The following is a 25672-nucleotide window of genomic DNA, read 5'->3' as shown; positions in this document are numbered from 1 at the left end:
TCTTGAATGTTAAACACAAGACTGTAACTCACATGCCTGGGAATGTTCACAATAAATGGTAACTCTTCTTTTTCCACCCTCCCTCCAAGCTCGCCTTCCTCACCCTGTCTTCCAGTCTATTCCTCCTTCTTCACCCACATTCATTTTCCTCTTCCTTCCACCTTTACCATTCTTCAAGCCCAAGCTCCAAATGCTCTCAAGTGGGACATCACAAATGGAAATGAAATTTAGGTCAAAAGAGTCTCAGGAACAGCAAAGTCCATAGGCCTACAGGGACCATCAACCGCGTTTCTTATTGATAATCCATTTATTTCCACACCCAATAGTTCCTCTCAGTTTCCCATCAGTGTTTGTAGTGCCCAGGTACAACAGGACCTGGTTGGGGAGTCCTATGTGGGGTTTTCACTCTAAGTTGAATTACTATTCTAACTTCCCTTAAACTTTACTGTTTCCTATGAACTTGTGGCTATGTTATGCCCTTATCAGACTTGAATGTGCATGTGTTGTTACTTCTGACTTCTTCACTCCACACAGAGATTGTCCTGTAAGGATGCAGTGGTGTGTGAAATGAGACAATACATTTACAACAATGCCTGAAACTCTTAGAATCAGAATTCAACAAACTGAATAAAACCATCCTTAAGAGTCTACAGACTACTGGAGAACAGGCTGGTATCCTTTAGAGAAGCAGTTTTCAACTTCCTGCCCTGAGGCTGAATTGTTTGGATCAATGACTATAAAGCAGTTTAATCCTAATAATTCTTACAGTACCAAATTTGTGCATCAGTTAGTTTTTATAATAAAGTTAGAGTGCTTTAAATGTATAACAGAAATGTCTCCCTCAAGAGAATGTTCTGAATGTTTTGTATCTCTCTAAAATTTGTATGTTGAAAACTAATTTCCAAGGTATTAGTATTAAGAAGTAGAATCCTTAGGAGTTGACTAGGACATGAAGCCCCTGTCCTTATGAATGGACTTAGTAGCTTATCAAAGACACCTGAGGGAGCTGGGCATAGTGCCACATGCCCATAATCCCAGTGACTTGGGAGATTGAGGCAGGAGGAACATGAGTTCAAGGTCAGCCTCAGCAACTTAGTGAGACTGTCTCAAACTAAAAAATAAAAAGGACTAGGGATTTAGCTCAGTGGTAAAGTGCCCTGGTTTCAATCCCTGTGACCAGGAATAAATAAATAAAAGAGAGAGGGAGAGAGATCTGAGGCAGCTTGTTCAACCATCCTACAAGGTAAAGATATAGCTTGAAGGCACCATCTTTGGTGCACAGTGAGCCCTCACCAGATACTGAATCTGCTGGTGCCTTGGTCTTGGACTTTACAGCCTCTAAAATTTGAGCAAACTTTTTGTTGTAAATTACCCAGTCTAAGATATTTCGTTATAGTAGTTTAGACAGACTAAGATATTCAGCCACTTGCATTCTCACAAGCTTTGTAGGAGAGAATGGAGTTGTAACAGGCTGCTCAGTAATTGTACCTGACCAGCAGCCTCTGATTCAGCAACATGAGAGACTGCTACCAATGGACTATTAATGACTGTGGAGATTGTGAGTCACCAAAGCACTTGATGAAACAAATTTTGGGGATGATGTGAAAATGTTGTGGGATAGTGTATTACAGAGAAATGCATGAGCTACTGTCTTAGAGTAAGAAGAAGTACAAAAGAATGCAGTTTCAATCTGAAATTATTAATTTGGCAACTGGCTATCAAAGACATAGCATTTCACCTTGATCCAGATGGTAACAAGATACACCAAATTCCTTCAATTAAGTGAAACCTTAGCAAATCTTTAGGCGGAACTCCAAAGTGTCAAAAAGTGTTTTACTATCGACTTAACATACATTTCTTGTCAAGATAAAGTATTTTTTATTCTTGAATCCCCAAGACTACTGTAGAGGAAACCTCTGTTGTTATATACACTGTTACATTCTAAATATTTGCACACACCCACCCCCCGCCTTCCATACTCACTCTAAGGTGATGGTTTTGGAGATGGAGCCTTTGGGAGATGATTTTGTCATGAAGCTGGATCCCTAATGAATAGGATTTGTGTCCTTTTAAAAGAGTACTCAGAAGATCCCTTGCCCTTCCACTATGTGAGAACAAGTGAGCAAGAAAATGGGCATTTATGAACTAGGCAGTTGGCTCTCACCAATTCTTTGATCCTGGACTTCTCAGGTTCCAGAACATGGAGAAATAAATGTATATTGTTTATAATCTACCCAGAATAAGATATTTTGCTACAGTAGCTGAATGTACTATAGAATAACACTGCTTTACCATTTGATTATTGAGTAAGGAGGCAAGGGGGAAAGGTCTTCAAGCAGGATGGGGAGACTGTAGGGGTGGACACAGTGAATGTATTGTTTCTTGGAGTGGACCCTTTCTTTTCCTTCATCTATGTTCTAAGTGAACCAGGATATGGTTAGTTAATGTGAATTTTTAGCTACATTAGATTGTCTATGAAAATCAACTCCTTTGAATTATAATTGGGACATAAGATGACATTTTATAAGCACTGAAAATGTCTTTTTCTAGAGAAATATTAGCAGAGTGAGGATTTAGAAGATACTAATTAATACCTTAAATTTATACAGATCTTATCAATTTTTCATTTTGAAAAATACTACTTTACATGACCTGATATGGCAGCCAATACAGGAAAACCAAAGAAGAATTCACATTCAGAGAGTACAGTGTCCCTACAGCAGGAAATAATTATGGCCAGCAATGTGGGAGTATAGTCATCACAAAGTTAGCTGACTGCAGTGGATTAAGTTCACATCTGGCTAATAGGGACTATCCAAAAATGATTCTGGGAATGGTGGAGGCGTTTGTCAGTGCTGGGATTTGTTCTGTCCTTGTGAGCATCAGCTGGCAGTGCTTCATTGCTGCCTTCATTATGACATCGAGTTAGGGACAATTTGTGGACCAAGAAGATCTGAGACTCCCTGGGGTGAAGGGAAATGCCACAGACATCCAGGCCTTAAAATCCCAGTGAGAAAACAGATTTTTAAGCAGTTTATAGGGCCTGAGAAATAGTTGGTTATAACCCAGGCCTACACCCTTCAGCCTGAGCTGTTTGAGGAGAAGTTGGATACATCTATAAATTCCATACTGGCCCCACAAGTCCCTAATATGTCCACTAATATGGCACCAATGCACCATTTCATTGTGCCAGTCACAAGTAGGACGGGTACTTAGTACCCATCATGGTACTGGCACACATGAGGCCTGAGCACAACCTTATTCTGTAAAAGGGAAATAAATTCAGAAAATGTTTATTCCTGCTTTCATAAGATTTCCTGCTTATACAATATTAAGCATTCTATGGAAAGAGACCCTTTCAGCTCATTGTGTGTGTGTGTGTGTCTGTGTGTGTGTGTGTCTAGAATTTTCCATCATGAACATGGCACCCAACATCCTTTCCTGTATTAACTCTAAGAATTTTGAATGTTATCTGAACTAGGCTTATTTCCTTCCCTTATACCTTTATTCTGCATTTCCACCACAACCCTGGTTCAGGATTACTACCTCTCCATCTGTACTTCCCCAAGACAACTGATAGTTCATATTCAATTAGATGGTGACTCCCTTCTGTACCTTCTAGGACTCTGTTTTCACCTCTTACTTTACATTCTGTTCCTTCTTATGTTTTCATCACTTATGTACATGCTCAAAGATATGGGTACTCACTTAAATGTATGTAGAAATTTGAAAGTAATTTGTAGCTCTTATGGAAGGCAGGTTTGCTTATGAAAGACAAAGCTTCTCTTTACTTTCTTTAGTTGACTTGGTTTCTTTTTATGCAACTAAGCACAATCAATCAAAATATGATATGCATATATGCAAAGTCAGGTAACGCAGGGGCCACATAGAGCACTGATCCCATTGCCATAATCCTTCCCTTTGGCAATAATGTCCCTGGACTTCAAAGTGAGAAAGATTATTTACCACGGGTTCCATAAGGATAATGCTTTCTAGTATACTGAAATTATTCTAACTAATTAAGAAACCTTTTGGGGGTTACATGAAGTCAAGTTAGATATTTGGCAAATATAAAGAAATAGTTTTTTCTTGACTTATAGACATACTGTTAGTTATAAATGAACCACTTCAACATCAAACATGTTTAATTTTCAAACATAAAGCAGAATGTGGAATTCTTCAGCAGTTCCAAATTTGTATGTCTGCCACTTCACAAAATGTATAGTATTCCCTCATAACTCTGTCCCAGGTGAATAATGTGAACATTACTGACTCCCACATGCTTTCAAGTATTACCTCACTATCTTATTTGTTAAATATGGATAAATCTACAGTGATATTATGAAAAGGATGCCTATTTAGTAAAATGAATCAAGAAATGCAGATTTTTGGCAAGGTATACATTCTAATATTGAACCTAAAATTTTCACTACAAATTACAGTATGATTTAAAGTCTGCTCTAAGAAAAATGGCTGCCTTAAATGGTAAATGTAGAGAGGTTTTGTTTCATGTAACACAACCTTTGTGCAGTATTTAAATGATCATGAAAATGAGACAAAAATCAGTTAATAATTGTATTTCTAGTCAAATCTGTTCTATGCTATTTTAAAACTCCAAATTTGTTTTTAATACATGCTACCCAGAACAATGTACATATTTCAATGACAACAATGCAGAATCTTATGAAAATATTGACTTTGGCATCAGAAAGACAGATGTAAATTATGTTTTTTGCCATTTAATAGCTGCGTGCCAGGGGTTGATGAACCAAACTTCAGATCCTTTCCCTGAGAAGAAGGAAGAATTAGAGATTTTTCTTTTAAGTTATGGTGACATGATTAATGAAGTACTATTCATCACTGTAAAACTGGAAAGCAACCTCTCTGTACAATTCTAGTTGTACTCATCAGCTGTGGTGACAATAATGTACGTTAAAAAACTGTATCCAAATGTCATGGTTTGCAACAGCAAACATTTATCCTAATACTCATGGACCTGCATTTCAGGTGAGATTGGTTGGCTTAGACTAGCATAACTGGGCAGTTCTACATGACTTAGGCAAGGCTCCAAGGTCCAATTTGAGTTCTGGTTTGTTCCATGTATGCTTATTTGTGGACCTAAGCTGAAAGTTCAGCAACTACCTCTGGTGAATCATCAAAGCACCAGAACCAAACTAATAAGAGCAAGCAAAATTAAGATCCTGCATAAAATCCATTAACTTCCACTGGCCAAAATAAGTTTCATTGTCCAGTTTAATATCAACAGGCTTAGAAAGTCTTCCACAATGGGAGGAAAAGAGGGTAAATACAATAACCCAACTATCAAAATAATTAAGCATGTGGATTTGTGATTGAGCAGAATTCATATGACAAACAGCTATTTATGCATTTAAAATATACTAAAAATGAAATAGTAATATGCTTATAATATGTTTTCAAGGAAAAATATCTAAAAAAATACACATGAACAATTATAGAAGTTTTGGAACAAAATATTACTAGTGGTTACCTTTGAGGAATGATATATTGAATTATTTTTTTAAAAAATTTCCCTTCTACATGTTTTTCAATATTTTATAAGTCAATTGAATTGATTATACTTTATTTTTGTCACTTAAAACAGTGAATGAATAAAATTTGTTTTTCTACCTTTGGAAAAACAGACTCTTATTGGGGGCAACAGCATCATCACATTATTATGACTCGAAGAAACAAATGTGAAAGTATGTTGTAAATTATAGAGCAAAAAATTGATAAGGGATTATTTTTACACTTTGGTTTATGTCTCAAATACCAGTATTCTATAATTCAAATGTGTGAAATGTCTTTATCTCATTCATAACTCTTGAAAGATAGTTTTATGAGTACAAAATTCCAAAATTCCAGCTTTACATTTATTTTCTTTTTAGGTGTTTGAAAATATTATTCTGGCATCCATAGTTGTCATTGAGAAGTTTAATTTTCATTTGTTTTTAGTCATTTTATCTTATCTTTCTCTTAAGATCTTCTCCTTGATTTTGGTGTTCTGTTGTTTTCTTGTGGTGCATCTAGTGTTGTGTGAGTGCTTGACATTTGTTGACTTTTTGAAGTGAAAATTGATATTAGTAAACCTAGAACATTCTAAATAGTCACTCTTTGAATATCATGTTCTCATTTTCTCCCTCATGTGTCTGAAACTTGAGTTGCCTTTTCTGTCTTCTCTTGCTTAACTATCTTTTATATTTTCAATTTATTTCTCCCTATACTATATTCTGTATAATGCCTTTATTTCCATATTCATTATTTGTTTTCTTCATATCTACCTACTAATTTCTAAAAGTTTGTTGTCCTTCTTCATCTTGATATTCTCTTACTTTCCTTGAAATATATGTCACATATTTACTTCATAGTGTGTATGTATTTTTGCAAAATCTGCACTATCTTGAATTGTGTTGGCAGTTTGACTTTTTTGGTGACTCTCATTCATATTTTTTTGCATGGCTTCAATCTCCTAAGAATGTTCTTTTCTCATTCACTAACTGGGGATGTCAGGCTTGGGAGGGTTCTTGTTTGGGGCAATGTCTTTGTTCCTGTATCTTTCCTTGCATAGATTCCAGGTTCCCTCTCTGCTCTGTCAATGTAGTTAGGAGTCACAGGGTAAAACAGACACATTCAGGGCAAACAGTGGCTTTGAAACTTGCCTACTTTCTGGATTCACACTTTCTTATCATTTCTGCCCATCAAGATTTCCCTGACTTCATATCAGACAACTAACATAAAGATATATTATTTCACAATAGTATATTCAGTGTTTTTAGGTATTCATTTCTAGGAGGGCTTTCTAGATAACTAGTCTATCATATTTTTAAAAACAAAGTGCCTAATTATCTTTAAAATTATCTGCTTACCTCCATATAAGTGAATGAGTGTCATGAATATGTGTTGCATATGCCTGTTGAAATCTCTGACACCTAACTCAGTACTTGACAGGCAAATAAATAAATAAATAAATAAATAAATAAATAAAGCCAGTCACATAATCTTATAGCATAAGGTCTTTGGAAACTACAACAACTCTAGAAATACAGGACATTATTGTTTCCCCAAGGGATTTTGAAAGTCATATCAGGTTTGCATTCTGCTATAAACATCCCTGAAAGAAATTGCATTACTCAGTGAAAAATCCAATTATTTGAGAAAATTAGAAAGGAAAAATTTTGCTACAAAATTATAATGGATGCATACTTGGACTTTTTGTTGTTGTTGTTTTAATTTTTGGCAACTGACTGAAAGGCTGCAATTCAATTTAGACCACTGTGCTTTAATTTCCCTGCTTTTGACTTAATTATTTACACTCAAGGGAAAAAAAAGATCTTATGGATGCTTTTTATCTCTAACTTCATTTTCTTACTATGCAATTAAGCCTATAGAAGAGAACAAAAACAATTCATGTTAGAAAGTCTTATGTTTTAGGTGGACATTTCGGGTCTTGGTCCTAATAGGGACATTTGAGGAATACTAATTCTGTTCCAACTTTAATCTGTTATTTATGACCTCTTCATGAAAATCTTTCTCATATTTTTTTTGAAAAAGAATATGCACAATATTTATAATGTCAAGCATTTAAACATGCAAAGAAACATAAAATTTTCATATGCTTACATTGGGGAATGAATAGAGTCTTCCCCTTTTTTTCCTTTAACTACATTAATGAAAATTCCTGGGGAAAGAGTAGACGTGCGTGCGTGTGTGTGTGTGTGTGTGTGTGTGTGTGTGTTGTGTCTACTTGTGTATTTACACTTGTTTGTGGTTCACATATTTTGTGGTTGAATTATCCAAAGTTTGTTCCCTCCCTTCTGATGAGGACTTGCATTCCAACTTCACTGTACTGTGCAGTTCTTCCGTGTGGTTTGCTTTCTCTTGCATCTGAAAATAATTTGGAAGAAACAGAAACATAAAATTTGATTTGGCCTGAAAAAAAAAAAACTTTTTTTCATTTCTTTTGAAAATGTGACCAGTCCAGTCATTTCTATATAAGGACAAAGAGTCGAAGACGGGCTAATCCACGAAAAATGTGAACCTGAAGATCTGATATTTGAGCAAACCAATCCCTAAATATCCAAGACTTATTCCTTGGCTCCGAGAATTGCAACACCATAGGAATAGCTGCTTCCCCTCACTGGCAGTTCTTTTGCTTGTTCACACTTTGCCATTGAGGTTTCCTTCTCAGATGATTCTTGAGAAGGTTTGAGTTTAACTAGAATGAACACTGTACTCCTAAAGTCATAAGAGGTACAAGTAAAAATTATTTTATTTTCAGGCACTATTACAAAATATTTAAGCTCTTGGAGGATTCCAATCCAAAATTAGGCCAAAAATGGAAAGCATTTTCTAAACCATGGAACATCCAATTCAGTGAAATGCCACCCATGCATATTTACTGAAGTTTTGAAACTACGGTATGTGTTTATTATAAAGTTAAATGGAAAAGTGGGATCTAATAATACATGATGCTCTATTAGTATTATCATGGTGTCTTTTAAAACTAGTATGGAAAAGAACATCAGGTAAAAAAAAAATACCACCAAACTATTAATTAGTTCCAAACTATTAACTAGTTTGGATAGGAGGTACCCCTCAAAAGTTCTTAAGTTAATACAGGAGGTGAGTTATTAGATCATGAGAGCTGTAACATAATCAGTGGATTAATTCCTTTGGTGGGTTAAGAATTTGGATGAACTCACTGTGTGGTAACTCTAGGCAGGTGGGTTGTGGTTGAAGGAAGTAGGTCACTGGAGACATGTCCTTGGGGATTATATTTTGTCCCTGGTGCCTCCATATCTCTCTCTCTTTCTCTCTCTGCTTATGGGCTATTATGAGCTCAGCAGCTTTCCTCCACTACAGCCTTCACCTAGATGTTTTACCCTTACCTCAGACTTAGAGCAATGGAGTTGGACAACCATGAACCATAAGCCCAAATAAACATTTTCTCTCTAAATTGTTCTTGCCAGGTATTTTGATTACAGCAACAAAAACATAACTAACACAATTAGTTATTATCTTTCTGTTTGAAGAATATGAGATTTTAAAAATTCTTCATCAGTTTTTAAAATTTATGCAGTATGAATATTTTATGATTCTAGTTATGTATTTTTGATTTACATATATATTTTGAGGAGTAGTATGTTAAGACAAAGCAAGTTTCCAGGGACATAGGTTCTACTCCTATTTTTACCACCTAATAATTTTTACCATTTACTAATATTAACTTCACACTCATTTCTTCTGGTCCAAAAAATATGCTATATCTCATAGAAATATATTTTTTCTATGTCCCTTATACTATATAGGAATCAGGTATTCACTTAGAAATATATTAGTACTGGTAGAAGTCACACATCACATATTATACTTTAAAGGGACATTTCAGATGGAAACACTTGCCTTGGTGACCCTCAAATGAGACCAGATTTTGAACGAGGTGAGATGAATGTTTCACTTGACATGAATAAGTACCAATATGTGGTACTGACTAGATGTGGAAGCAAAGTGGGTTAGGAACCTTCTCTTTTTATGGGTTTCTCAGTGATAGTAATCTCATACAAAGATACCATCTCTAACTGTTGGATGCTGCTTTAACTCTCCACCTTGTGGCAGGCATCAATTAATCATGACAAATGCCTCATGAGAAATTACCTAACCAAACAGCTGGGTATATTTTACCTCAACCCAACTTTTTACATCATCACACTTAGTTTAGTCCTAAAATTTTTTTTTTAATTCAGAATTTTCATCTCAAATATAGACCCACTTATTTTTCTACTGCTACATTTCAGTTCTCAGCACCAACTGTAGAAAGCATCTTTCATTCACTAGAAGTTGCACATTTTTCTCTTTACTTATTCTTCAACAGAAGTATTATGCCTCTGATCAAAGACTGATACCTTCAAGTAATACTTTGTGTGGATATAATTTCTTAGAAGTTGTTATTTGTGATGCATTTCATAGACGTCTACAAGAGACTACAAATTGCCCCCTATAGCACATTGAAAATAATACTGAGTCTCATGCATCCCTTCCCTCCCCCAATCCAGTGGAGACTTTTGACAGTGGTTTATCTATGGAATTCCAATCAGTGCCATTTAAGAGAAGACTAATTGTAGTAACTGTTTTTGAAGGACATTTATGTTAACCTCTCTGGTTGAATTTTTAAGGAAAAAAATTCATTTTTTAGCAGAAAACATCCTATGGATATTGAAATCTATATGGAATCATAATTATAGCCATCATATGGAAAGTTGTATGACCTTAAAAAGGCCTTAGGGCATCAATCCAGAGGTCCAAACTGGCAGTTCAAAATGATTAGGACTTTATATTTTAGTTGAATGAGGTTAATAGACAATGTTTTAGGTAGAGACAAATATTGTTTCTTTATTGCACATCATTCACATTTTAACATCCTGTATCATTAAGTAACTGGCCCAGCTTAATTAATGAACTCCCCTGCTGGATCTGTTAGGAAACACAGATCCACAAGCAGAATGGAGGCATTATTAATTACATGGATGGGAATGAAGCCTTGGAAGGCAAAGATAAATAAATAAATAAAGATGTCCTGTCCTTTTCATTTTACTTATCTTGATTTTTCCTTAAGCCATACCCAATGAGGTACATTTATGAAAAATAATGGCTTTCCCACATGTGCTAGTTATTTGAAATATCTGAATCCTCCCTGCTTTTCTTCCTCCCTCCCTTCTTTCCTTTGTTAGTCAGCTTTGCATCAATGTGACCAAAGTACCTGACAACTTAGAGGAGGCAAAGTTCACTTCAGACTCACAGTTTCAGAGGTTCTGTTCTTGATCTGCGACTCCATTCCTTTGGGCCTGACGTGAGGCAGAACATCACGGTGGAAGGGCAAGGCAGAAGCTGCTCAGGACGTGGTGGCCAGGAAGCAGAGTGAAAGTTGGGAAAAGCAGGTCACAGGGAAGATGAACTCTTCCAGGACACTCAGTGACCCACCTCCTCCAGCCATGCCTTGCCTGCCTACATTCAAACTAAGATGGACTGATGAGTTACCAGTTACTGAAAATGCTCTGATAAGTGATTTGTTGTTTGAGTCTGATCTGGAATGACAGTTACAGCTCTAACGATCTAAGCATTTCACCTTAAATGCTCTTGTGTGACACAGGAGCTTTTGGGCAAGCGTACCTCTTATCCCAACCATAATGCTTCCTCTCCTCCTTTCTTCCTTTCTTGTCTTTCTGCCCTTTGCCTTTCTGTCCTCCTTCCTTACTCTTTTCTTCCCTTCCTCCCTTCCTTCTATAAGGATCAAACTGTTATTCCAAAGCACAATGCAGAATATACAGCCCTGATTCACATGAACAATTGAGAATCAGAATCAAACAACAAATCACTTATTAGAGCTTTCTCAGATTTGTAACCTGCTATAAGCTCACCTAGATATAGGGACAAAATCAAACTATTTTTTAATATGAAGTAGTAAGTACTCTTCCAAAATTTAAAAATAAATACGTTTTTTGATCAATTTCAAGTATCCTTTCTGATGTATTTCTTAAGAATTTTACATTATGCTATAATGAAACAGTTATATAGTCATAAAAGTATTTTTAATGGAAAAAATTGTGAAACTGATATAGGACTTTTAGTTTGTTTCTTGTACTCAGAGTTGCTTCATATAGTGAATAATGACATGTTAGTCTAAAAATCATCCAAAATTTCTGAATATTCAAAGTAATCTTGACCAAAATTAAAAAAGCTGTAGACATCACAATACTGATCTCCAACCATAGGAAAAAGCTATAGTAACCAAAACAGCATGGTACCAGCATAAAAAATAATAATGATCAATAGGATAGTGGAACAAAATAAAGAACACAGAAATAAATCCATGTAACTTAGCAACTGATCTTTGAAAAAAAGTGTCAATATATACTGGAGAAAACACTGCCTCTTCAATAAATAGTTCTTGGAAAAATGATATCAATATAAGAAAATATTAAACTAAACTCCTGTCTGTCTCATATAAAAAAATCAACTCAAAATGAATCAAAGACCTAAATCTAAGACCTAAGACTATAAACTACTAGAAGAAAATATAGAGGGAAACTGTGACATTTCTCTGGGCAGTAAGTTCTTTGGATAGGACTTCAAAACCACAGCAACAAAAGTAAAAATGAACAACAGGATTATATCAAACTAAAAAGCTTCTGTGTAGCAAAGGAAAAAAAAAATCAATACAGTAAAGAAAAAGCCTGATAATAGGAGAATATATTTTCAAACTTAACATCCAATGCAGGGTTAATATCCAGAGTATATAGGGAACTCAAAAAAACTCAACAGCCAAAAATAAAAATGAAAAAGTCTAATTTTATAATGGGTTAAAAATCTGAATGGACATTTCTCAAAAGATAAAAATGGTCAGCAAACATATCAAAAACAGTTCAACATCACTAATATTAGGGAAATGCTAATCAGAACCACAAAAAAATTATCTTACCTAGGTTAGAATGGCTATAATCAAAAAGACAAAAATTAACAAATGATGGTAAGAATGCTGAGAAAGGGAACTCTCATATACTGTCAGTGGGAATGTCAAGTAGTACAGTCATTATCTCAAACAACAGGGAGGTTACTCAAAAAATAAAAACAGGGCAGCTATCTAACCCAGCAGTGGAATTTCTGGGTATATATCCAAAGGAAAAGAAATTAGTATATCATGAAATACAAGAAATTCCATGTTTTGTTTTTCTGGTGTCAGGGATTGAATCTATGGCCTATCATGTGCTAGGCAAGCACTCTACAATTAGCTACAATCCCAGTTCTATACTTGCATGTTTAATGCAGCATTAGTCACAGTAGTCAAGACAACATTGATGAATGAATAGATAAAAAATCATATATATCTGTGTGTGTATGTGTGTGTATAAAATGGAACATTATTCAGGCATAAAAAGGAATAGAATCTTGTTATTTGTGGTAGCATGGATGGAACTGGAGGGAATTATGTTAACTGAAATAAGCCAGGTACAGAAAGACAAATACCTCATTCTCTTACTTATGTAGAGACTTTTCAAAGTTGGTTTTATAGAAGTAGAGTAGGGCTGCGGAGATAGCTCAGTTGGTAGAGTGCTCGCCTTGCAAGCACAAGGCCCTGGGTTCAATCCCCAGCACCACAAAAAAAGAAAAAGAAAAAAAAAGAAGTAGAGATTAAACAGTATTCACTAGAATCTGGGAAGAGTAGGGAAAATGGGGGGGACAGAGGGAGGTCAGAAAACAGGTACTGAAATACACTTAGGAGGAGTAAGTTCTAGAGTTCTACAGAACAGTAGGGTGACAATAACTTACAAAAATTCATCCCATTTTTTATAATGCACTCTAAGCGAGGAGGTCTAATTTTCCCAACATAAAGAAATGGTAAATTGTATTAAAATATGGAAATGCTAACTACCCTGATTTGATCATTATACATTGTATGCATATACTGATTTATCACACTGAATCTCAAAAAAAAAATGTATAATTAAAAATAAGAATAGTGATAGAAGGTTAAAAAATGGTCAAAATGCCATTGCAAAATGGCATTCAATATATATGTATTTTCAGGTGGTTTTCCAGAAAAACATAGGAACTTTTGTGCTTCCCAGGCACATAATCTAGAAGACTTTTGTGACATGGCATAAATTCTTTTCCAAAGGCTATGGTCATGGTTTGTTAGAAGTCATCTTTCCCTTGCTCACCATTCCATCTTTTATAAACTCCAAGAGAGAAATCTCTTCTGTTTTTTTTTTTTAATTTAATCCTGAATATCGTTAGCTGAAAGGCTAGTGAATGATGCACATCTCCTGTATGTGGGATGAATTTGCCATGGTATTATTAGGTCAGAAGATGTTCACAGGTGCATAGGGCAGGGTTTGTTTATGCCCTATGTCTCACTCATCCAGTAGAATCCTTCCAAAGACATCAGACTAAACTGGACAGCAATCGGATGACTTCCTTCATATCTAAGCATATGAAGAGATCATTTTACATTCAAGTAATAAAGTCAGCAGAGCTGATTTCAAACCATCTATTGAAAGTGAAAATGTTCACAGGGGAAGTTGAAAGTTCCATCATCAAAAGTATCAGTAAGAGGAGATATCTATTTAGGGAAAGATGAAATATATATACATCCAAAAGTGGAGAGGTCTAAAAAGACAGACATGCCTACAATTACAATAGAAGATTTCAATACCTCTTTTTTAGTTACTGGTAGAACAATTGACAAAATATCAGTGAGGATACAAAATCAGTAACACCATCATCCACAACCTTGAATAGACATTTATAGAATAACTTACCCAAGGACAACAGAACACACATTATTTTTAAGAATTCATGAAATATATCAAAATAAATCATATCCTGGGCAATAAAAAATGCAACAAATTAAAAATAATTGAAATAACCTGAAGCGTGCTCTCTGACCACAATGGAATTAAACTAGATACCAGTGGCAGAAAGATAACAGAAAAATGTCCAACTACTTAGAAATTAACAACACATTTCTAAATAAACCATGCATGGAAAAATTTTCAAGGAACATAAAAATACATGGAATGAAATGAAATTACAAAGACGAATATCAAAATTTGAAAAAAAATCGTGGGACATTGCTAAAGCAGCTGAGGGGGAAATTTAAAACATAAACTGTTTATATTAGAAAGGAGGAAATGTCTCAAGTCAATAATCTAAACTCCCACCTCACAAATTTAGAAAACAGAGGAGCAAAATAAACTCAAAGCAAGCAGAAGAAAAGAAACAAAAATGATTAGAGCAAAAATTAATACCATTTAGAAGAAGAAATTAACAATCAAAAACTGGTGCTTTGAAATGGTCAATAAAATGACCAGCCATTTGATTAAAAGAAATTAATAAAAATAAGACAAAGAAAAATGAGAGACAACATAAATTGTAATATTACAAATGAAGCAGACCTTGAAAAATATCAAAGGCTAATAAAGAAACATTAAAATGCACATAAATTTGAAAACTTAGAAGAAACATACCAGTCCTCCAAAGGCACACTACCACAACTTACCATTATGAAATAGTTAATTTGATCAACTCTAAAACTAATAAGGACATTAAATTCATAATTGAAAAACCAATTATACAAATGTTTAAAGAAGAATTAAAACCAATTCTACATAATCTTTTCCAAAAAATGGAAGGGAAGAAAAGACTTCCTACTTTTATAAAGCTAATAGTGCAGATACCAAAACTAGCCAAAAATAGTATAAAAAATAAGAATGAAAGCCAATATCTTTCATGAATACAGATACAAACCTCATTTGAAGGGTATTAGCAAATAGAATTAAGCAATACATAAGAAGAATTATACACCATTAACAAGCAGGGTTTATTTCAGAGATGCAATGATGGTTCACTGTTAGAAAATCAATCAATGTCATCTATAATATTAATAAGCTAAAGAATAAAAATAACATGCTGACACTAATTCATGTAGAAAAAGCACTTGATAATTCAACACCCATTCATAATAAAAACTCAGAAAACTGGGACTAGAGGGAAACTTTTCAAACTTGATAAAAAGCATCTACAACTAGAATTATATTTAGTGGCAAACACTGAAGGTTTTCCACCTAAAGTCATAAATAAACCCCAAATGTATGCTTTTAATATTTTTACTCAAATAATGCTGGAAGTCAGTGTAAAATTGCAAGAAAAATAAAAAACCATATCAAACCACAAGGAAAAACAAGACTATCCTTCAATAACTATCCTTATTTGCATATAGTATGATTATTTATGTAGAAAATGCCAATGAATATACAAAAACTTATTAGACTTAATAAGTGATTTCAACAAGATTGTTGAAAAAGCATGCTACAGTTTTTATACTACAATGAACACATGAACATCAAAATTTGCATTGCTATTTGTGAACATTCACAAAAGTGAAATACTTAGGTATAAATTTAAGATGTGCAGGATTTTATTATGAAAAAAATAAAACTGATGACAGAACTCAAAAGATGTAAATAAATGAAGAGACATCATTTGTGCATGGATTGGAAAAATCAGACTAGTAAAAATGTCAATCTTCTCCTAATTCCTTTATCTGTTTAATACTTCCTTTCAAAATCTCAGCAGAATTTGTGTAGATAGAGGTAAGATTATTCTAAAATTTGTATAAAAAGGCTAGAAAACTTTTACAGCCAAAATAACATTGAAAAAATAAGGTAGGAGGAATGACTTACCTAATTTCAAGAATTATATAATGACAATTAAGGCTGTGCCATTGGTGGTAGGGTATAGACACAGATCAACGGACTAGAATAAGGAACCCAGAAATAGGCCCACACAACTGTGTCCAGTTGTTTTTTACAATCCATAAGACAAAACAAACCAAAACTTCAATCTAACCTTCACACCTTATGTAATGTGTAAGTCAAAATAGATCATGTATTTCATTATAAGTAAACTTTTTAGAAAACAATAGAGAGAAAATTCTAGGGAGGAATAGCTAGGCAATTAATTCTCAGACTTGATATCAAAAACATGGTTTAAAAGGAAAAATAATAAGTTGGACTTCATAAAAATTTTAAAATCTCTTGCTCTGGAAAAGCCCTGTTCGTATACTCAAAAGTTAAGCTAAAGACTGGAAAGAAGTTTTTTTTTTTTTTTTTTTTTTTCCCCAAGCCACAAAATCACCAAAAGAAGGGTATCTATAAAATACATAAGAAAATTTCAAAACATAACAAAAATATAACAATTCATTTAGAAAATAGGTAAAAGACATATCCCTGAAAAGGATATGTAGATAGAAAATAAGCACATGCAAAGCTAGTCAGCATCATTAGCTATTAGAGAAAAGCAAATTAAATTCACAATGAGATGGTCTTCCACATCTATTAAAATGGTTAAAATAAGAAATAATGACAACCCAAATGCTAGTAAACATGTGGAGAACTTCTGGTGTAGGTAAAATGATGCAGCTTTTCTGAGAAATGGTTTGGAATTTCTTTTAAAAACTCTCTATATACAACTATCATAGGATACAAACCTGCAATTGCACTCCTGGGTATTTATCTCAGAGAAATAAAAAATCATGTTCCACCAAAATTTATACACAAATGTCTATATAAGCTAGAAAGAGATAAAACAAGCAAACGAGATGTCCTTCTGTGAGTGAAAGGTTAAACTGTGATGTCTCCATGTCATAGTTGCATGCATAGTTGCATTACTCAGCAATAAAAAAGAATGAGCTCTTGATATACACGTAACTTGGATGAGTCTCCAAAGAGTTTAATAGGAAAAACAAACCACATCACAAGAGCTTACATAACCTTCTGGTGGGTTCCATCTATATAATATCTCCAAAACTAGAAAATGGTAGAAGGGTAGAACACATTAGTGGTTGGCAGTAATTAAGGACTGGGTGGGAAAAAGAGGAAAAAGAGAGGAAGAGAGGGTGGCTGGAAATGGTATCCTAAGAGAACTTTGTAGTGATGGAAATGTGGGGGTTTTTTTGTTTGTTTTTTTGTCAATGTGTAAATGTCAGCATCCTGGATACATCATTGTGCTTATAGTTTTCCAAAATGTTACCACTGGGGAAAAATGGATAAAGGGTAGATGGGATCTTTGTATGTTATTCCTTCCAACTGTGTATTAATCTACTAACCCTAAATTTTAAAATTTGTGAAAAATTGTCACAGTTATCAAAATAGTGTTGTAGCATCAAGTTACTATTAAAAATATTTCAGGTTTTGGAGTAAAAATAATGCTACCTGGAGGTATTTGGATCAGGATAATTTCTATTTAAAATCATTTCATTCCTTGCTGCCAATTACTTGTCCTATTTTGCATTAAAGAAATTTTTTTCCATACCCTTTTAAAAAGTCATTTAAAGTCTGAGATGATGCAGTGCTAGACTCTGGATTTATATTCAAAATATTAAAAAATAATAATATAATAATATCATTATTATTTAATATTTATATTCATAGTGTTAAATCGTTGATTATATCATGATTATGTATACTTTTTACACTAACCCTACCTATTTACTATTGTTACTTAATAAAAATATATGTTTTTGTCTAAATTTAAATTTTACTTTGTGAAATGAGATTCTCTTGAGTACAATGAAATGGGAACCATATTGGATAATCTTCAACAGTTCCCTGCTAATTGTAGCTAATTGTATCGTGGTAAGCTTTTTTTTAAAAAAAAAATAAGATCTAGTATTTTGATATTGGGAGGTTTCAGATTTATCAGTTAATCATTGTCTGAAATCAGTAATTAAATCTAATGTGTGGGCCATACTTCAGAGAGGTAGTGGTAGGAGCAGACAGTGTAGATACTGATTAGGAGGCAGGCAGGGTGCCATAGGCTTTGACTGACAAAATGGGATGAACACTTGCAAATCCTTACAGGAATAAAAGAAGATAATGAGAAAGGGCACGAAAGGATGTTTACAATTCATTCTTAAATTTGGGCTTTTAAAACTAATTAGTTGCACTGTTGAATTATATTACATTGATTTTTTTCAATTATAAATTTTCAATATAGTCACATCATATTAAGATGAATAATTCCCGGTGTTTGTAAGGAAAGGGACATCTGCATACACAGTGGACAGGAACAATAATTACATCAGATGATTTGGAGACAGATTTGATAATAAATACCCAAATGTAAAATTTTCATGCCCTTTGACTCAGTTTTTGCTCTTATAGGAATCTGATCTGAAGAAACAATTATATAAATGCACAATGATAAGTGTATATACTGCCACATTATTCAAGATAATAAATACTTAGAAATAATCAATAGTGGTATTATCAGACAAATTGTCATTAGAAGGAATAAATAATGTCTGATATTTGGAAATGGGCAAATATTTTTGATCTTTCATTGAATAAGAAAAACAAATTAGTATGTATAGCACGGTTCAAGTATTGGATCAGGAAAAAAAATTATCCTTGGTTATAGTGCATGAAAGAAAGTATATGACAGAAGAGACTGACCAGTAAGGATTCCTGATATTAGAGGTAAGGGAATTTTCTATTTTCCCTTTTAACTTCAGAAGCTTCTCTATTATTTGACTATACTGCAATGAACACATGAACACATCCTACTTTTGTACTTTGTTGTTGTTTGGGGGACCAGGGATTGAACCAAGGCCTTGTGCATGCTAAGCAAGCACTCTACCACTGAGCTACATCCCCAGCATCCCCCCTTTGTACTTTTCTAATGAAAATTAAATAACATTTCATAAGTAAATAATATTCACTGTGGAAATTGTGGAAAGAATTACACTTCATGTGGGAAAATATTCTTGTTTAACTCATTATCTGGTAATTTTCCAATTACTATTACTTCTTCAAAGTGTAATTATGAGGACAAGTTTGTGTAGGTTAAACTTACGATACCTCACAGCCTAAGATTTTTATAAAGTAGCCCTTGAGAACCTGAATAGATCTATCCTGTCATTTGTAGTTGTTTTTCTTTAACTAATCAGATGCCAAAGACAATAAAATTGGCTCTCACTTCTTAGCAAATCCACTCATGAATCTGCTTTCCTGCAGACCTTGCAGACCTTACTAAAGTGCACCAAAGTACTCAAGATCACAGGGTTCCCAGGTGGGGTCAACATGCCTGAGTTTTTTTTTCTGCCATGTGAAGCATATGTGACCAGAGTGCTCAGGTAGTTCATTGGAAAGATTTTTCCAATGGAAATGCTGTATTCCATAATCTTCAATAAAATTCTTGGGTTTACGAATTATTGTGCAATTGGAACAGGAGACATGTGAACACTTGAAACAATGTTGCTATTGTGAATACAAAGGATTTTTATTTGCTTTGAAAACACTGGTTTCCTCACAATGATGACTTAATTGTTCAGGATGGTGATAAAAAGAGTCAGTTGAGGTATTCACAGATAAGACTAGGTAATGAACCTTTGGACATAAGACATAATAGCTGTCAACGTCTGTCATAATTCAGAATGCAAAATATGGTTCCTGTCATAAAATTCTACAGATGGAAGAGATGTTATATAGTTTATTCAATCACTCACTTTAGAGATGAGGAACTAGGAACCAAAGAAGTCAAATTAAATATCTTGCTGGACCCTCTAAGTCTTATGATGAAAGTGGTGTGTATGTCCAGGATTAAGCATAGCAACACCAGAAAGCCCAAGGAAGCAACACAACCTGGTACCCAGATTTCCCTTTCATCCACCAACTTGTATCAAGCAATATATCTCTTCATCAGCCTTTACCTTTGGTTGCATAGAAGGTCCTCATAAGAGCCGACAAAGGAGGGAAGGAGCAAAGTGTGACTTACAAACCATCTGCTCAGTGTGTAGTACAAGCTGAAAATAGACAGGGAACTCACCACAGCCCCTTTCCATGGTGGCCTTTATGTTGGAGAGAAATATCCTCAGTTGGCACAACTGGTTATCTTCTTTTTGTGGAAAAAGAATTGTCTGAAATTAGGATATATACAAATCCATGAGTGGCAAATAGCTTGGAAGGAGAAAGATGGGAAGCTAGGGGACACGAAGTTCTGGGGTTGTGGTATATAGGATGGGCATGAAGTGTGAAGGTCTTTGTATTGCATACTAATGGCCAAGGGATATCATCTACTCTAGAGTCAATAAACAATCAAGTCTTTTATAGTAGACAAAGACTACTAGTCAATGTCAGCCGTCCTCTGACATCAGAGGCTCCAGTGTTTAAATGAGCACATGAACGGAGTGACTATGGTGTCAGGGATGCAGGTTTGGACCCAACCACACAAGCTCCCATTTACCTAAATTGGTGTAACTTCTGCCACTGCCAAATACACAAGACTAGTAACAGAGATCATACTCAGCCCTGAATACAACACCACTCTTCAGGAGACCAACCAGCCACCTGGTGGCAAACTGAGTACATTGGTCTTCCATCCTGCAAGGGTAGCAATTAATTTTGAATTACTAGTTTTTGAATCCACATATATTCCAGGTGTGGATTTGCCTTTCATGTTTTAAGAACCCCACATTTCACCATTATCCATGGGATTAAACATGATCAACACGAGAGCTCATAAAATATTTTATCAGACTAAGGGTATGGGAGCATTCCACACCCCCCTGACTTCAAACCCCAGACCTTTGTCCAATCTGGAGACATTTTTGGTTGTCATGGGAGAATGCTACTGACATCTAGTGGTTAGAGGCCAGGGTTGCTGCTAAACATCCCATAATGCCCAGGACAGTCCCCTTAATAAAGAATTATCTGATCCCATGATGTCAATATGCCCCTGAACTAAGAGCAAACTTTGGATCGTTTTCCACAATGGCTACACCAATTTTCATTTGAATAGCAACGCACAAATGTTCCTTTTCTCCACATGCTCGCCCTCTTCAGTTTTTGATGACAGCCATCCTAACAGGTGATTAATATGTCATTGTGGTTTTAGTTTGAATCTCCCTAGTGATTAGTGATATTGAGTATTTTTCCACTTACCCGTTGGCCATTTGTATGTCTCCTTTGAGAAATGTTTATTCAGGTCCTTGTTTGTTTTTTAAATCAGATAATTTGTTTTCTTTCTATTGAGTTGTCTGAAATCCTCATATACTTTGGATACTAACCTCTTATGAGATATATAGTTTATGAATATTTTCCCCTATTTCCTAGATTGTCTCTTCAATTTACCGATGGTTTCTTTTGTTATATAAGAAAATTTATAGCAAAGGAGATACAACAGCAGGCCCATGGTCATGAAATCCATTGGTCTTATTACAAACCACATTATCTAAAAAGAGTTGGCATTGAAGAGCAATAGAATAGTTTATCAAAAGCACAAGTGAAGCACAAGCTTGAAAATTATATAAAGCTAGGTAGTCATATTCCAAGATACAGTATATACACAAGTCAATAACCATTATATGGTACCATGTCTATTAATATGGTACCATGTTAAAATAAACAGTGCCCATCAATTCCAATACACCATACCAGAAGTCAAGGGTTGGAAGTAGAAATGACCTGTAGGAAGTTTGTGCCTCTATTTTCTGAAATTTGAACTCTGTGTGTTTACTAGTCTTAGTTTATAATGGAGGAAATAACCACAAATGAAATAAAAGCTATGGCTTCTGCCTGTGTACTTCAAATGCAAATACCATGGACCAGTGGTGAAGGAGGTAGCACCATACTGATAGTGGGGATTGGCCAGATCATCAGAAGGATTTTATGACACACTGGGGACAGGGAGTAGCATGTTTGGCATTTAGTTATCTCCTGGTACTTTTTTACCCAATTTTGATGATGAATTGATAAATACTAGAGCCATAGTCTAAAGGAGGACTTGATAACCAGGTGGTTAGTAAACCAGAGATGAGTTTGGGTCATCTTACCAGGTAAGTAACCAAGACCAGAACAGGTACTACCTGTGGGAGAAAAGGATTTAGGATGGACTGTGGAGAAAGGAAACAATAATATATAACAGTGGTAGCCTCAAGCCCATCTGCAGCCGTGAGAACTTGAGTTGGCCGCATTCACTTTCCTCTAGTAAGTTTACTCCAGGAAACAAGCACTTAAGAGTTCTGGAGAGATTGCCTTCAGTACTTAGGTAAAGCCAGAGGACTCAGGGACGGTCGTGGACGCGGGTACTGGATGGTGTGGCACCATCCAGATTTGCCTTCCGGAAGGAAGGATTGATTTCCTCAACTGCTGGAAGTACTGCTTGCTGGTTGATACTTTTCAGCTTTCAGTTTTCTGGAAGTTGCTGTCTTCTGAAGAGAGGTACACTGCCCAAGCTCACTCTTCCTCCAGGGACAAGCTGTAATCCAAAGACTGGTTGATGTGAAATATGAAAACCAGATATCTTTTCCTCGAATTGGGATGTATCAGGGCTCCCCTGGGGTATCCTCACTGCTGTTGTTATTACATGGCACCCCATTCTCCCTCAGCCCAGTGCTACTTTCTTTCATCCCCCAATTGTGGAACCTGACAAATAATCACCCCAAAACGTTATACTAAACTCAATCTCCTAGTCAACCTTCTGAGGAATCTGCTTTCCTATATTAACACATACATTGCAGTCCATGCACTTAAAGATTTAGTGAAAATGTGCTGCCTAAATTTTCTAAAACTTTCCTTTTTCCATAGAAGTTTATCTTTTGAATGTTCATAGATAACACATTATTCATTCTCTTGTCCACTTTTTAAATTCTTTCATGTTTGGGAAAGTGCTTGCTAGAAACCAGAACAGCAATTATTACTGGAGAGAAAAATCAGGTAAGAGACCTCCTTGCCTACTTAAAAAAAAAAAAAAAAATTAGCAACAAGTACCATGTGATTTAAAAAAAAAAAAAAAGATTGATAGGGTTTATAATTAGTCTACCAAATATTTGGCCTGAAACATTTGTATATAAAGTGCAAACTCATCTTGATCTTGACTCAAATTTGCCATAGCCTCTTTTCTTTCTTCTCATTTCAAACACATTGACTTTGTTTTTATCAATGTTAATATCAATCATCTTTAGGAAGACTCTGACTCCAAGTTGTTTGAGCTATGTGAATAGCTTTGCCAAGTTTTTATGTTTTTTTTGTTTCTATTCTTGTATATAGTTTATAGCATGGCTGAAACTGGCAGAAGCTAAGGACCAGTGTCAAGTGCTGACTGAAGAACAAATGTATAACCTTATTATAGCCCAGATGATTTTATGTGTCAAATTCTTTGCTTTATTGGCTAGGCCTAAAATCTAAATATCTCTACTCGGCGAATAAACTCAAACCATTCCCTTAAATGCAAATTCCTATGGGAAAAATCACAAATCAGAAGTGAATGCTTAAAACTTGAATAATTCCTTCCTCCATGCTTAATAAAATTCATTAGTAAACTGACTGAACCCAGTGTTTTCCCTTTGGGAAGTTTTTAATTATGAATTTTATTTATTTAATAGGGCTATCTAGTTTCTTCTTTCCTTTTGTCACTTTAGTTTGATGTGTTTCTCAAAATGAAAATGTCCCTTTTATCTACTTTGTTCAAATTATTTTTAAAAATTGGTCACAATATTTAATCTTTCATTCCTTCTTGCTCTAGCATTTCTTACAGTGCATATCTGCTATAATGCTCTTTAGGTTGACATATTTTTCTTTCATTAGTTGAAAAATGTTGCCCTATTGACTTCTAATTTCCATTGTTCTGATGAGAGTTCAGCTTCTTTCTTCTTGTTGGTGCCCTGTATTAAGTGTGTAATGGTTAACATGTAATGGTTAACATATCTCTTTCCCTCTGGTCTTTTTATGTTCCGTATAACTTTGGTTTTCAGCAGTAGGGTTTCTCCCTATTCCTTCCTTGATACTTTCTAAGTATTTACTTATTATTGAATTATGGGTGGACTTTTAAAAAATAAAACTTTGAAAGTTTCAACCAGTACTTCCTAGTCTCTCTTTTCTTTCTGGAACTTCATTTACACAAATGCTAGTTCATTTGCTGTTATTCCACAGGTCCCTGATGTTCTGGCTTTCGAATTTTAAAATTAGTTTTGTGGAAAATTTGCTCATAGTTTCTAATAATTATGATAAAATAGCAAACAATAACAATACTTTATATATACCTATAGATATGGCAGGGTTTTTTTTCTCTTTTCTGCCAAAACATATATCTCATTTTCTCTCTTATATCTTATTGCATTGGCAACAGTTTGCAGTCTATAGTCTATATGGATCAGTAGTAATGATAATAAGCATGCTTGTCTTTAATATGCCTAAAAAATTATCATAAATTTGGGTAAAGAAGTACCAAGAAATAATCAAGTACAAAATTTCATGACTACAGATGCTGTTTGCTAAGGTTATTAAAAGATATCTTCGACATTTCTTTTGTTAATTTTGAGGTTTAGGTTTTGAGATTTATTATTATTTTAATTATTGGGAACATATGGAGCAATAATTTGCTACTCTCCAAACATTTCAAATTGTCATTTCCAACACATGTAGGATATTCCTTCTTTGTCCCTAGAAGCCAGTGTGGCCATGTGACTTGCATTGGCTTAGAAAGTGTGAGCAGAAGAGATGTGTGCCACTTCAGGTCAGAATATTCAGAGCCAGTGTGGCTCACAGATTGCCTTTTCTCAGACACAGCCATGGTGTAGGTGCATGAAAGGAGTTTCCATGGCCTGGATTCCTCCGTGACTGCAATGACCAGAGCCAATCTGCCACTGCATTGGGTGATAAAATGAGCAAAGCTTTAATTCTTGTCTTGGCAAACCATGCAGATAGTAGGGTTGTTATTCATGCAAATATTCTAACCTATCCTTTATTTTCCATTTTATGCTAAACCATCCTTCCATTTAAGGCACATATATCACTTATTACTAGTTTTATCCCAGATCTTTAATTAAACTTTATTCTATACCTATTAGACAAAAGTCAGGTAAAACAAGGATAAAGTTAAAAAAAAAAGAACAAAATGTTTTCTTTAAAAAGCGCTTTCTTCTAAGAGAAAGATGAATGAAAGAAAAATAATTAAGTGTATAGACTCTGTTTTCAGGGGACAATAGCAGTTTGTGAAAAGGAATTAAGTTACCAAAGACAATTCTACATGGGCCATGTTAGCTTAGAAAAGAAGAAAAGGAAAGAAAGAAATATTTTCCAGAAGGAATAATCCAGAA

The 25672-nt window shown here is 34.7% G+C and overlaps 2 long non-coding RNA genes across 2 annotated transcripts in view; one reads left to right on the top strand and one right to left on the bottom strand.

Annotated features, from left to right (window-relative positions):
• The window catches only part of LOC306666246, a 145865-nt gene that overhangs the window by 117552 nt on the left and 2641 nt on the right, over nucleotides 1-25672 (top strand). The window lies entirely within an intron of this gene.
• The window catches only part of LOC306666247, a 33968-nt gene continuing 14582 nt past the window's right edge, over nucleotides 6287-25672 (bottom strand). Inside the window, exon 2 of the long non-coding RNA XR_013765251.1 lies at nucleotides 6287-7905. This is a non-coding gene — a long non-coding RNA (uncharacterized lncRNA). The remainder of the gene's footprint in view (nucleotides 7906-25672) is intronic.

This window comes from Sciurus vulgaris (genome assembly GCF_902686455.1).
Source record: "Sciurus vulgaris genome assembly, chromosome: 7".
Taxonomy (NCBI): Eukaryota; Metazoa; Chordata; class Mammalia; order Rodentia; family Sciuridae; genus Sciurus; species Sciurus vulgaris.
This window is presented reverse-complemented; position numbering and strand designations above follow the sequence as displayed.